At 38.0% G+C, this 12,093-nt stretch overlaps 1 non-coding gene across 1 annotated transcript; it reads right to left on the bottom strand.

Moving 5' to 3' along the window:
• Positions 1-1,123: 1,123 nt before the first annotated feature.
• LOC148561473 (small nucleolar RNA R71) lies at positions 1,124-1,229 on the bottom strand. The gene has a single exon (XR_015886971.1). It is a non-coding gene; the product is annotated as a small nucleolar RNA R71 (small nucleolar RNA).
• Positions 1,230-12,093: the final 10,864 nt, after the last annotated feature.

Here is a 12,093-nt window from a genome sequence, read left to right on the forward strand (position 1 = left end):
TTTTGTCATTTATGTTCCAGCACTTTACATTCTTGCCATTTACTTTTCTGTACTCTATTTCTTTTCTTTACTTTTAAGTCATTTACATTTCTATCCATTTAGAATTCTGCAATCACAATCTCTATTGCTCAGCTTGACTAATTCATCCCTTGATTAAAATTGCTCAAATCTACAAATCTCTGTGGATTCGACCCACTCCTAGTGGGTTATTACTTGACGATATCTTAGTGCGCTTGCCAAAGAACGGATTCATTTTATATGGGGAGTGAATTCTCGTCATCAAGTTTTATGGCGCCGTTGCTGAGGATTGGTTTGAATTTGACAATGACTAAATTGATGGGTAGCTAGATTAAGCAATTTTATTTACCTTGCTAATTCCTATAATTTCCGTTTCTTATTTTCTTCTTTTCCATTTGATTTTCCAGTTGTTCATTGTGCATATTTCCATTCTTACATACTAATCTACTAATTGTTTGATTAATTGCACCAATAAAACTAACCATAAGTCTTAACAAGAGTGATTTCTTCACTTGTCTTCTACTTGCTGTTTGTTAAATGTATGACAGGTAGAAGAGGAGAAATATCATCCTCTTTTGATAGTGAACCTGAGAGGACCTTTCTTAGACTAAAAAAGGAAGCAAGAGGCAAAGGAATAGTTAGAGAGGAAGTAGTGGAGGAAGATTTAGACGTTGCTATGGAGGAAGAAGTACATAACAATGTTGGGGAAGATGCTGGCAATTATGTCGGGCAAGAAAGGAGAGTTCTAGGCTCTTACATCAACCCAAACCTGGGGAACTATGGAAGTAGCATCCTAAAATCAATAATTCATGTTAACAACTTTGAGTTAAAGCCTTAACTCATCACACCTGTTCAAAACAATTGTTCATTCGGAGGTAGTACCCAGAAAGACCCCAACCAACATCTAACCACATTTGTGAAAATATGTGACACAGTGAAGTGTGATAGTGTCCATCCTGATGTCTACAAACTGCTTTTGTTCCCTTTCTCTCTCAGAGATAAGGCATCAAAGTGGCTAGAATCATTTCCTAAGTAAAGTTTGACAACTTGGAAGTATGTTATGAATAAATTCTTAGCAAGATTCTACCCTCCATAAAGAGTCAATAGATTGAGAACTGAGGTGCAAACCTTTAGACAACAAGGTGGTGAAACACTTTATGAGGCATGGGAGAGATTCAAGGAGTTGACAAGAAAATGCCCTCCAGAGATGTTCAATGAATGGGTGCAACTGCACATCTTCTATGAGGGGCTATCATATTAGTCGAAGAAGGCTTTAGATCATTCTTCAGGAGGCTCACTCAACAAGAAGAAGACAATTGAAGAGGTCGTAGATGTCATAGAAACTGTTGCCAACAATGAGTATTTCTATGCCTCTGATAGAACTCAAAGAAGAGGAGTGATGGAGCTCAATTCCATGGATGCCATGTTAGCTCAAAACAAGGTGATCACAGTTCAATTAGCAGCCCTATCCAAGCAGATGGAGAAGAACCAAGTCTCAGTTGTTCAAGCTCAAGCACCACCACAAGAAGAGGATACTCTAGAAGTTGAATGTGAATGGGAGCAAGCCAACTATGTGAACAATTCTTCCAGACCACTGTATGATCCCAATGCCAAAACATACAACCCAAGTTGGAAGAACCACCCAAATTTTGGGTGGGAAAACCAACAGAACCACAGCCAAGATCACAAACTATACCACTCTAACAAATACAACAACCACAATCCTAACCATCAATCAAGCAACAATAGACCATACCACAGCACACAAAATGCACCCTACCACTCCAACCAACAACCATACAATAACCACCCTCAAGACGCATCATCCTCAACCCTACAACTATGTGATATCAGCAACAATTTTGCAAGATTAGAGGCTGCTATGGCACAATTGACAGGGACTATTGCCACTGTTGCAGAGAGACAAGTGTAAGCTGAAAAGAAGATAGATGCAATCCAAGAAGAGGCTAGATCCAACATGAGGAACCAAGGGGCAGCAATCTCAAAACTGGAAGCACAAGTAGGAACATTATCCAAGCAGATACCACTATCCACACATATATTTCCTAGTGATACCATGGCCAACCCAAGAGGGGAATGCAAGGCCATCACACTAAAGAGTGGGAAGTTGTGGGGGAGGCTTCCTCAAACCACAAATTGTAGGAAGAAGAAGATGCAATTGATCCAGGAACCAAGAAAGAAGAAGAGACGTCTACCCCAGCTCCACCTAAGCAAATCTTAAAGCCATATATGCCAAAAGCACCATACCCGCAAAGGCTGAGGAAAGATGGAAAGGACAACCAGTTTTCTAGATTCTTAGAGATCTTTAAGAAGCTTCAAATCAACATACCTTTTACGGAGGAACTAGAGCAAATGCCACTCTATGCCAAGTTTTTAAAAGAGCTTATCACAAGGAAAAAAAATTAGGGAGAGAAAGGAACTGTAGTGCTCACAGAAGAATGTAGTGCCATCATACAAAAGAAACTTCCCCAAAAGATGAAAGATGCTGGGAGCTTCCAAATTCCCTACATCATAGGGGACATAAGCATTAAGAAAGCATTATGTGATTTGGGAGCTAGCATCAACCTCATGTCCTTGGCCATGATGAAAAGAATGAGAATTGAGGAGGCAAAACCAACAAGAATGGCTCTTCAATTAGCTGATAGGATATTCAAATTCCCCATGGTGTGGTGGAAGATTTGTTGGTGAAAGTGGGAGAGTTTATCTTCCCAGCTAACATTGTTGTGCTTGATATGGAGGAAGAGGCTAACACATCACTCATCTTGGGAAGACCATTCTTCGCTACTGCTGGAGCTATAATTGACGTACGAAAGGGAGAGTTAGTCTTGAGACTGTAAAGAACGAAAGATTGACGGTTTAGAATTCAGAATAAATTCCCGTTGCAAGTATAGTTTCTAAACCGAGCAATCGACCTTTCTTACAAAAGTTTTGGTTGTCATAAGTAACAAACCCCTTTAAAATTGATAACCGAAGAATTTAAACCTCGGGTCGTCTTCTCAAGGAACTGCAGGGAGGTATGTTCTTATTATTGGTTATGAGTTTTGTAAATTGGGATTTTGAAAGTAAGGAACAAATAATTTAAATGACAAATAAAATAAATAAACAACTGTAAAATAAACTCTTGGCAAGGTATGAAAATTCGGAAGTCCTATCCTAGTTGTCCTTATCAATGGTGATGAGAATTATATTTTGCTCTCCACTAAGTCAATCTCTAACTATTAAGGTAAGTTGAGTGGGTAAATCAATTTAACGCCTAAAGTCCTAGTTAATTCCTAAGGAAAGACTAGAGTTATAGGGATTTAAATCAATCAGCAAGGATATCAGTTATTAATCACGATGAGTTTGACAACTCAAGAGTTACCAATTAATCAACCAAAGCCAAAAGGGGAAAATCTAAATTATTAATGTAAATAAAGGAAAGCAGTCATAATTCTGAAATACCTCAAATTATATTAAATAGAAAATTAAATCTAAACATGAATGGTTCATAAGCCAAATTGGCAATAAAAGTAATTAAAGGATAACATTAAAATAACTAAAAGCAAAAGAGAAATATAAAGTAAAAGGAATGTCGAACCTGATGAAGTGTTGAAATTCTAAATCCTTTAAGAGAAATTCTAACCCTAAAAACCTAAGAGAGAGGAGAGAACCTCTCTCTCTAAAAACTACATCTAAACTATGAAAAGTGAATAATTGAAGACATTCTAATGAATGGATGCATTCCCTCACTTTATGACCTCTAATATGTGCCTTCTGGACTTGGACTTGGGCCAAAAAGGGATTCAGAAATTGCTGGGAGCGTTTTCTATAATTTCTGGTGCGTGGCGTCTGTCATGCGTCCGCGTGGGTCACGCGGTTGCGTCATCTGGAGTTTTCCTTGTCACGCGTTCGCTTCGGTCACACGTACATGTCATTTGTGTTCTACTCTTGGCGCGTGTCCACGTCAGTCACGCGTTTGCGTCGCTGCCTTTCCGGGTTGGGCATGCGACCGCATCGTCCATGCGTTCGCGTCGCTGCCAGTTTCTTCAAAAACTCCATTTTGTGCTTTCCTTCCATTTTTGTATGTTTCCTTTCCATCCTTTAAGTCATTCCTGCCTTAGAAGATCTGAAACTACTCAACACACAAATCACGACATCGAATGGTAATAAAGGGTAATTAAAATAATTATTTTTAAAGCATAGGAAACGTGTTTTTCACATATATCACATAATAAGGAAGGGAAAGTAAAACCATGCAATTTACATGAATAAGTGGGTGAAGGGTTGAATAAGTCACTTAAATTGAGCACAATATATATCATAAAATATGGGTTTATCATAAACCTAAATGAATTATGCAATTCTAATTGTTATTCACTTGTATATAAAACTTACATGTAGTTAAATTAATTCACATTCCCAAGGAATCATATATGCATAGCCAAACCCTAGATAATGTTAAAGCACTTTTACAATTGAGATGGGTAAAAATATTTTTCAAACTTGCAAGACAATTAACAATTCAAGCAGAGATATATGGTGATGAGCTATTGAACCCTCACTGGATTTTGTGTTTACTCTCTAGTCACTCAGTGTTTATTGGGTTAATCACTCTATTCTTCTTTTTATCCTTACTTTCTATAACTTTGTTCTTCATTTAACCAATCAACAATTATAGAATACAGACATACAAAAATCATGAGGTCTTTTCCAAGGTTGTAATGGGGCCAAGGTAAAGGTAAGGGTATATGTATAGGGCTAAGTGAGCTAATAAGTGAATCCTTGATTAGTCTAAGATCTCACCTGATGAGATATTTTGGTGAAAAGCGAATCTCTCACAAAACATCACAAAACTAACCGGCAAGTGTACCGGGTCGTATCAAGTAATAAAAACTCACGGGAGTGAGGTCGATCCCACAGGGATTGAAGGATTGAGCAATTTTAGTTTAGTGGTTGATTTAGTCAAGCGAATCAAGTGTTGGTTGAGTGATTTGTGACTTGCAGAATGTAAATTGCATGAAATTAAAGAAAGCAGGGAATTAAATTGCTGAATCTTAAAGAACAAGAAATTAAATGGCAGAAACTTAAAGTGCAAGAAATGTAAATTGCGGAATCTTAAAGTGCAAGGAATATAAATTGCTTGAAATGTAAAGGGAATTGGGGAATGGATTTGCAGAATTTAAACAAGGAAAAACTAAATTGCATCAAACAGAAGAGGGAAAGGGAATTGGGATTAAACCGGATCTTGAAGCAGTAAAGTAAATGAACAGAAAAAGCAATAAGCAGGGAATTGAAATGAGAAATTCAGATCTCAGGACCCAGAGACTAGAAAACCAAGTCTAGATCTCAATGCCTTCCTAGATCCAACAAGAACAATAGCAAGGAAATTGTAAATTGCAAAGAGAATAGATGAAGAAGTAAGTAACAGAAACGGAAATTCAATTAAGCAGTAAATAAACAGAGAGATCCAAGATTGAGATTGAAACAGAATTTCTTCAATTCTCCAATCCAAGATCCAAGACAAAAGTAAAATGAAATTGAAAGCAATGAAAGCAAGAAATTAAAGTTCACTCAGTAACAAAAGCTTCCCAAAAACTCTTATGAAAATTCTAAAAGGAAAGCTCTTTGAATAACTTGAATTCTATCCTATTTATACACTTTCCAAAATGATCTTCAAGCCTTGAGTTGGGCCTTTGTTCTTGGTGGAATTGGGTTGAAAGAGGCCTTGGTTGATTGCTCTTGAAGTTTGAAGAAGAACCAAAGTGAACCAATTGAACCGGTTTTGAAGTTAGCCAAAGTTGGTCCCAACGTTAGGGTCAAAGTTAGGGGTCTAACTTTGGCCCTAACTTTTCATAGCAGCAAGCATGATTCCCTGGTTTGGACGTTGGTGCCAACGTTAGGGGTCTAACTTTGACCCTAACGTTGGCCTTGCTTAGTGCTAGTGGCGCCAACGTTAGCCTCCAAGTTAGGGGGCTAACGTTGGCGCAAACGTTGGTGCCCCTCCCTTTGTGGTTCATGTGCCAACGTTAGTGCCCAGGGGAGATCTTCTCAAGTTCCAACGTTAGCCTCCAAGTTAGGGGGCTAACGTTGGGGCTAACGTTGGCTCTTCTCCTTTTGTAATTCATGTGCCAACGTTAGCCTCCAAGTTAGGGGGCTAACGTTGGGGCTAACTTCATGCTTCCTGGTTCAATTTCACTTATTCCATTGTCCTTTCTTCACTTCTAGCCATTCCTCTTTGCTTCAACCTTTCTCCAAGCTTTCTTCACCTATCATTAATCAACCAAACTCATCAAAGCTATGCTCAAAATCATGAGATATTCAATCTTTCATAATATGCAACAAATATAGCATAAAACCTCATGAAATGGCATGAATTCATATATGGTTGGTTCAATCAAGGGAAACATGAAAATCTACTCAATTAGCTTGCTTGTGGCTCAAGAAAGTGCATAATTCTAATGAAAACACAAGAAAAAGACTAGCTAAAATGGGCTAGGATGACTTGTCATCACAACACCAAACTTAAAGCTTGCTTGTCCCCAAGCAAGAAGTGAATTATGCTCAGAGATTCTTTCAATTAAGATGGATTGAGGAACACTTGTAAAGTACAGTGAGTGAAGTGATCAAGTAACAGTGGGGTGCATTCTAAATCATATGTTCATGTAAGGGCTTCAGTGCTCACTAGTCCTTACATATTGGGAGTCGTAGGTCTTAGGATTTTCATCCAAATGGTATCATGGAGATCTCTTTATATGTAATCACCTTGAAGCAGCTTATAGTTTCTGTGCTTTGGCCTCGACTCTAAGTATCATGTCTCAAAGCGGCTCTTTAGATAAGCTTTCAATCAATACTCCTAAACCAGTTGGTTTTAAGGTATTAGGTGTTAAAGCACCCCTGAGGATTTACTTGCTCAAGCCTCTTTCCTTGACACACTTCAACCACAAGCATTTTACTAGGCTAACAACTCTTTGAGTCATTGTTTCTTCTTTCTTTTCTGCCTAGTAATTGATGCTCAGAGCCTTGGACCATGTTCTTTTTGTTTTTGTATTTTCTTTTCTTTCTTTTGTTTTGTTTGATGCTTCTTGGATCAATGGATTTTTGAGATTCTCCACAATACTTCTTTAAACTTCATGTCCCGCCTATGAGCTCCCATGCAAGTTTTCACAAGCATGCAACCTCAATACATTATCACACAACCAGAACCACCACTTCTCCTAATCTTTTGCTTGCCTCAAAATTGTTTAATTCCTCAATCCTTCTTTTCAAAGAACTTTCATGTGATGCATTTCTTGAAAATTGAGTGCAAACAAGTTTTGAAGATAAGAATGTTGTGAATGATCAGACACCTTGCTTATTGAATTATAAAGAAAGACTATGCTATGCAGGCAGGCAGGGGTAATTAAAAAAAACTATGCTATGCAGACAGGCAGGGTAGATCAGGATACAATCCAACTTTCAATAGCAGCAATATTTGATGTAAACAATCACTTAACAATACAACCTGTTGGAGTTCACTTGCTTTCCTTCTCATCACCATTGCTGGCCTTTATGTTCATCTTTTGTTTCTTTGGTTGATGATGCTTAATCCTTCCAAAAGCTTGTATGGTACTCTGCAGTGATATTGAAAGTTGCTTGTTCCCCAAGCACTTGGAAACAATGGTTAGTCTGCATGATTTATTTGTAGGCCTTTGAACTTACTTTGGTGTGGGAACACCAAACTTAGTACCTTGCCAATGGTTTTCATGCATCAAATCAACCATGTGTGATAATTTTTTTTTTCTTTTTCAAAATCAATAAAACTGAAAACTAGGAAACAACAAAATAGTTAACCAGTTCATCCAATATGCTTGAAGCTAGCATATTGCAGAAAGTGAGAATGTGTTTTATAATGGGATTTTGGTGGAACACCAGACTTAGAATCCTTCATTCTCCCTTAGATTGTTTTGGTGTGTAACACCAAACTTAGCTTCTTGCAATATAGATGAAGTTAATTAACCTTTTTATTAAAATAACTATGGAAAGAAAACTACCTCAGGTTGGGTTGCCTCCCAACAAGCGCTCTTTTATTGTCACTAGCTTGACATCTTGCTCTTTGATTATGGAGGCTGGAAATCATAATGCCTCAGTTTCTCTCCTCTTGCTATAGGATTCCTTTCCTCCATGACCTGCACAATCACAAACAATCCAAATGAAAATTGGATATTCTCATGCCAGAATGTAGTCAGAGGATTAGTTGACACCATGTGTCGAACAGTTGGTAAACTTGAGAGATTAATGAACGGAAATCACTTCTCTCATTTATTTATCAAGCTATGAGAATCATATTCAGCAAGATAAACCAAGGAAACTTCACTCTATTGCTAAAGTGAGGTTTCAATTAGCTCAGGCAAAAATTCAAACAGTTAGTGTGTCAGTCAAAAATTAAAGAAACCAAAAAGAAAAATTGCTTGATCTAGATCACCACTTCACTTAATCATTGTCAATCTAATCAATCCCCGGCAACGGCGCCAAAAACTTGATGAGATATTTTGGTGAAAAGCGAATCTCTCACAAAACATCAAAAAACTAACCGGCAAGTGTACCGGGTCGTATCAAGTAATAAAAACTCACGGGAGTGAGGTCGATCCCACAGGGATTGAAGGATTGAGCAATTTTAGTTTAGTGTTTGATTTAGTCAAACGAATCAAGTGTTGGTTGAGTGATTTGTGACTTGCAGAATGTAAATTGCATGAAATTAAAGAAAGCAGAGAATTAAATTGCTGAATCTTAAAGAACAAGAAATTAAATGGCAGAAACTTAAAGTGCAAGAAATGTAAATTGCGGAATCTTAAAGTGCAAGGAATATAAATTGCTTGAAATGTAAAGGGAATTGGGGAATGGATTTGCAGAATTTAAACAAGGAAAAACTAAATTGCATCAAACAGAAGAGGGAAAGGGAATTGGGATTAAACCGGATCTTGAAGCAGTAAAGTAAATGAACAGAAAAAGCAATAAGCAGGGAATTGAAATGAGAAATTCAGATCTCAGGACCCAGAGACTAGAAAACCAAGTCTAGATCTCAATGCCTTCCTAGATCCAACAAGAACAATAGCAAGGAAATTGTAAATTGCAAAGAGAATAGATGAAGAAGTAAGTAACAGAAACGGAAATTCAATTAAGCAGTAAATAAACAGAGAGATCCAAGATTGAGATTGAAACAGAATTTCTTCAATTCTCCAATCCAAGATCCGAGACAAAAGTAAAATGAAATTGAAAGCAATGAAAGCAAGAAATTAAAGTTCACTCAGTAACAAAAACTTCCCAAAAACTCTTATGAAAATTCTAAAAGGAAAGCTCTTTGAATAACTTGAATTCTATCCTATTTATACACTTTCCAAAATGATCTTCAAGCCTTGAGTTGGGCCTTTGTTCTTGGTGGAATTGGGTTGAAAGAGGCCTTGGTTGATTGCTCTTGAAGTTTGAAGAAGAACCAAAGTGAACCAATTGAACCGGTTTTGAAGTTAGCCAAAGTTGGTCCCAACGTTAGGGTCAAAGTTAGGGGTCTAACTTTGGCCCTAACTTTTCATAGCAGCAAGCATGATTCCCTGGTTTGGACGTTGGTGCCAACGTTAGGGGTCTAACTTTGACCCTAACGTTGGCCTTGCTTAGTGCTAGTGGCGCCAACGTTAGCCTCCAAGTTAGGGGGCTAACGTTGGCACAAACGTTGGTGCCCCTCCCTTTGTGGTTCATGTGCCAACGTTAGTGCCCAGGGGAGATCTTCTCAAGTTCCAACGTTAGCCTCCAAGTTAGGGGGCTAACGTTGGGGCTAACGTTGGCTCTTCTCCTTTTGTAATTCATGTGCCAACGTTAGCCTCCAAGTTAGGGGGCTAACGTTGGGGCTAACTTCATGCTTCCTGGTTCAATTTCACTTATTCCATTGTGCTCTCTTCACTTCTAGCCATTCCTCTTTGCTTCAACCTTTCTCCAAGCTTTCTTCACCTATCATTAATCAACCAAACTCATCAAAGCTATGCTCAAAATCATGAGATATTCAATCTTTCATAATATGCAACAAATATAGCATAAAACCTCATGAAATGGCATGAATTCATATATGGTTGGTTCAATCAAGGGAAACATAAAAATCTACTCAATTAGCTTGCTTGTGGCTCAAGAAAGTGCATAATTCTAATGAAAACACAAGAAAAAGACTAACTAAAATGGGCTAGGATGACTTGTCATCATCACCTAACATACATATTTTGTAATTCAAAGCTTCTTAACCTATTTGCCTAAATTTTCTCACTTTTTATTGCAAGCTCATGCATTAACTTTAATTTTATCCCATGTGCATTGGTTCTTTTTATTTTGCAATTGGGAAATTTTTGTATCCCCTAAATTAAATACCGAAAATAAAATATTTTTTTTTGCACATGGTAATTCAGTTGTTTTGGTTTTACATGAGCATGCTTCCCAAATTTTTATTTTGAAACATCTTTATTATTTTTAACTTTCTACCTTTGTTTCTATCATCCATGTTCTCATAAAGGTTCCCACACTTAAATAATACCCAATTTCTATCTTAAGCTAACCAAGGATTCAACTTGGGATTTTATTTTATTTTTCTGCTTAAGACTAGTAATGTGGTTTATAGAACAAGAGGGGATTAAAAAGTTCAAGGGGGCTAACAAGGGTGATGTAAAAGGTAGGGTAATTTGGGATAAGTGAGCAAATATTTCAAGCAATGGCCTCAATAATCTCTTAGTATGTATCTATATTCTATATTGGACATATAGATTAAAACAAAGCAAAGAACATCAGAATAAAAAGGGGGGTGAAACACACAGGAATGAAATTTATGGTTTGAATGTAACCATACAATTAAGCTCAAAACTCACAGGCTGTGTGTTCTCTAGCTCAAAAATCATATATCAGTTATACATGTCATGCAAGTAAAAATTAAGAGTTCCCATTATTCTCAATGTAAACCTTAGGGTGGCTTTTAAAATTTTAGTGTTCCTCCTTGATGAAATGTTGTTAACTAACTAACATGTTATGCTATATTTACAAGGTGTGTGGATTGTTTTAAATTACTAAAGTCTCTAGTTTACTTCTTTTATTTTCAATTTAAACCAAACTATCATATGCTAAAAGGGTAAACTATACTAATTAATCCACATATTCTATAACTAATAAGTTTAGAATTGCAAACTAAACTAACTGGCTATGGTATAAACTAAAATGCAAAATGCGGAAATAGAGTAAAAATACATGAAAAGAACAATGTATAAGTACTGAAAGTTAAAAATAAAAAATAAAGATAAAAATACAGAAAAATAACCAAAATAAAATAAAAGAGTCTGTAGTGGTTCACCAAAAAGATATGCCAGAGATGGCGACCTCCCCACACTTAAAATAACGCATCGTCCTCGATGCTTACTCAAGCTGGGTGTGAAGAAGTGTCATCACTGGAAGGATGGGCTGCTGGAGTCTCGATGGTGGCCTGAGGATCTACAGACTGGATGAGGGTAGGAGGATCTGTCTGCTACAGTAGAGGCTCTGACTGGATAGGAATCTCTGCATCTGCGGCCTGAATCTGCTGTGGCACCTCCTGCTATGGTGCAGCCTGCTCTGGTCCTGCCTGTACAGCCTGGGTAGGTGTCTCCTCCGCGTGATCGTCCTCTTCCACCTTAGATGTATCAGAAGGGGTGTCAGGGTCGGAGGGGATGTCGCCGCTGGATCAGATCATCAACTTGACGTGCTCATAGCGTCGCTTGTTGTGACGCTCCATACGATCCAAGCGGGCGAAGAGTCGATGCACCAAATGATAAATAGGCTCAGGAGCAGGTGAGGGTGCAGTGGGTGGGGCTGGTGCAGCAGTGGAAGAAGAAGGGGCAGCTGAGGGTGTGGCTGTCTCATCAAAAGCAGTAAGGAATGGAGGTCTATAGCCCAAGGCCTGAAACTTCCTGATGTGAGGAATGATCTTCTTGCAGTCTGCAGCAGGTGGCTTCTCATCAGCAACCTCCCAAGGCACGTCAGCTCGACGGCCTAGCTGGGTGACCAGGTAAGAGAAAGGAAGGGTGCCTCTGACATAGA

The sequence above is a fragment of the Arachis ipaensis genome, chromosome B6 (assembly GCF_059453495.1).
Source record: "Arachis ipaensis isolate K30076 ecotype BB chromosome B6, ASM5945349v1, whole genome shotgun sequence".
NCBI classification, from domain to species: Eukaryota; Viridiplantae; Streptophyta; class Magnoliopsida; order Fabales; family Fabaceae; genus Arachis; species Arachis ipaensis.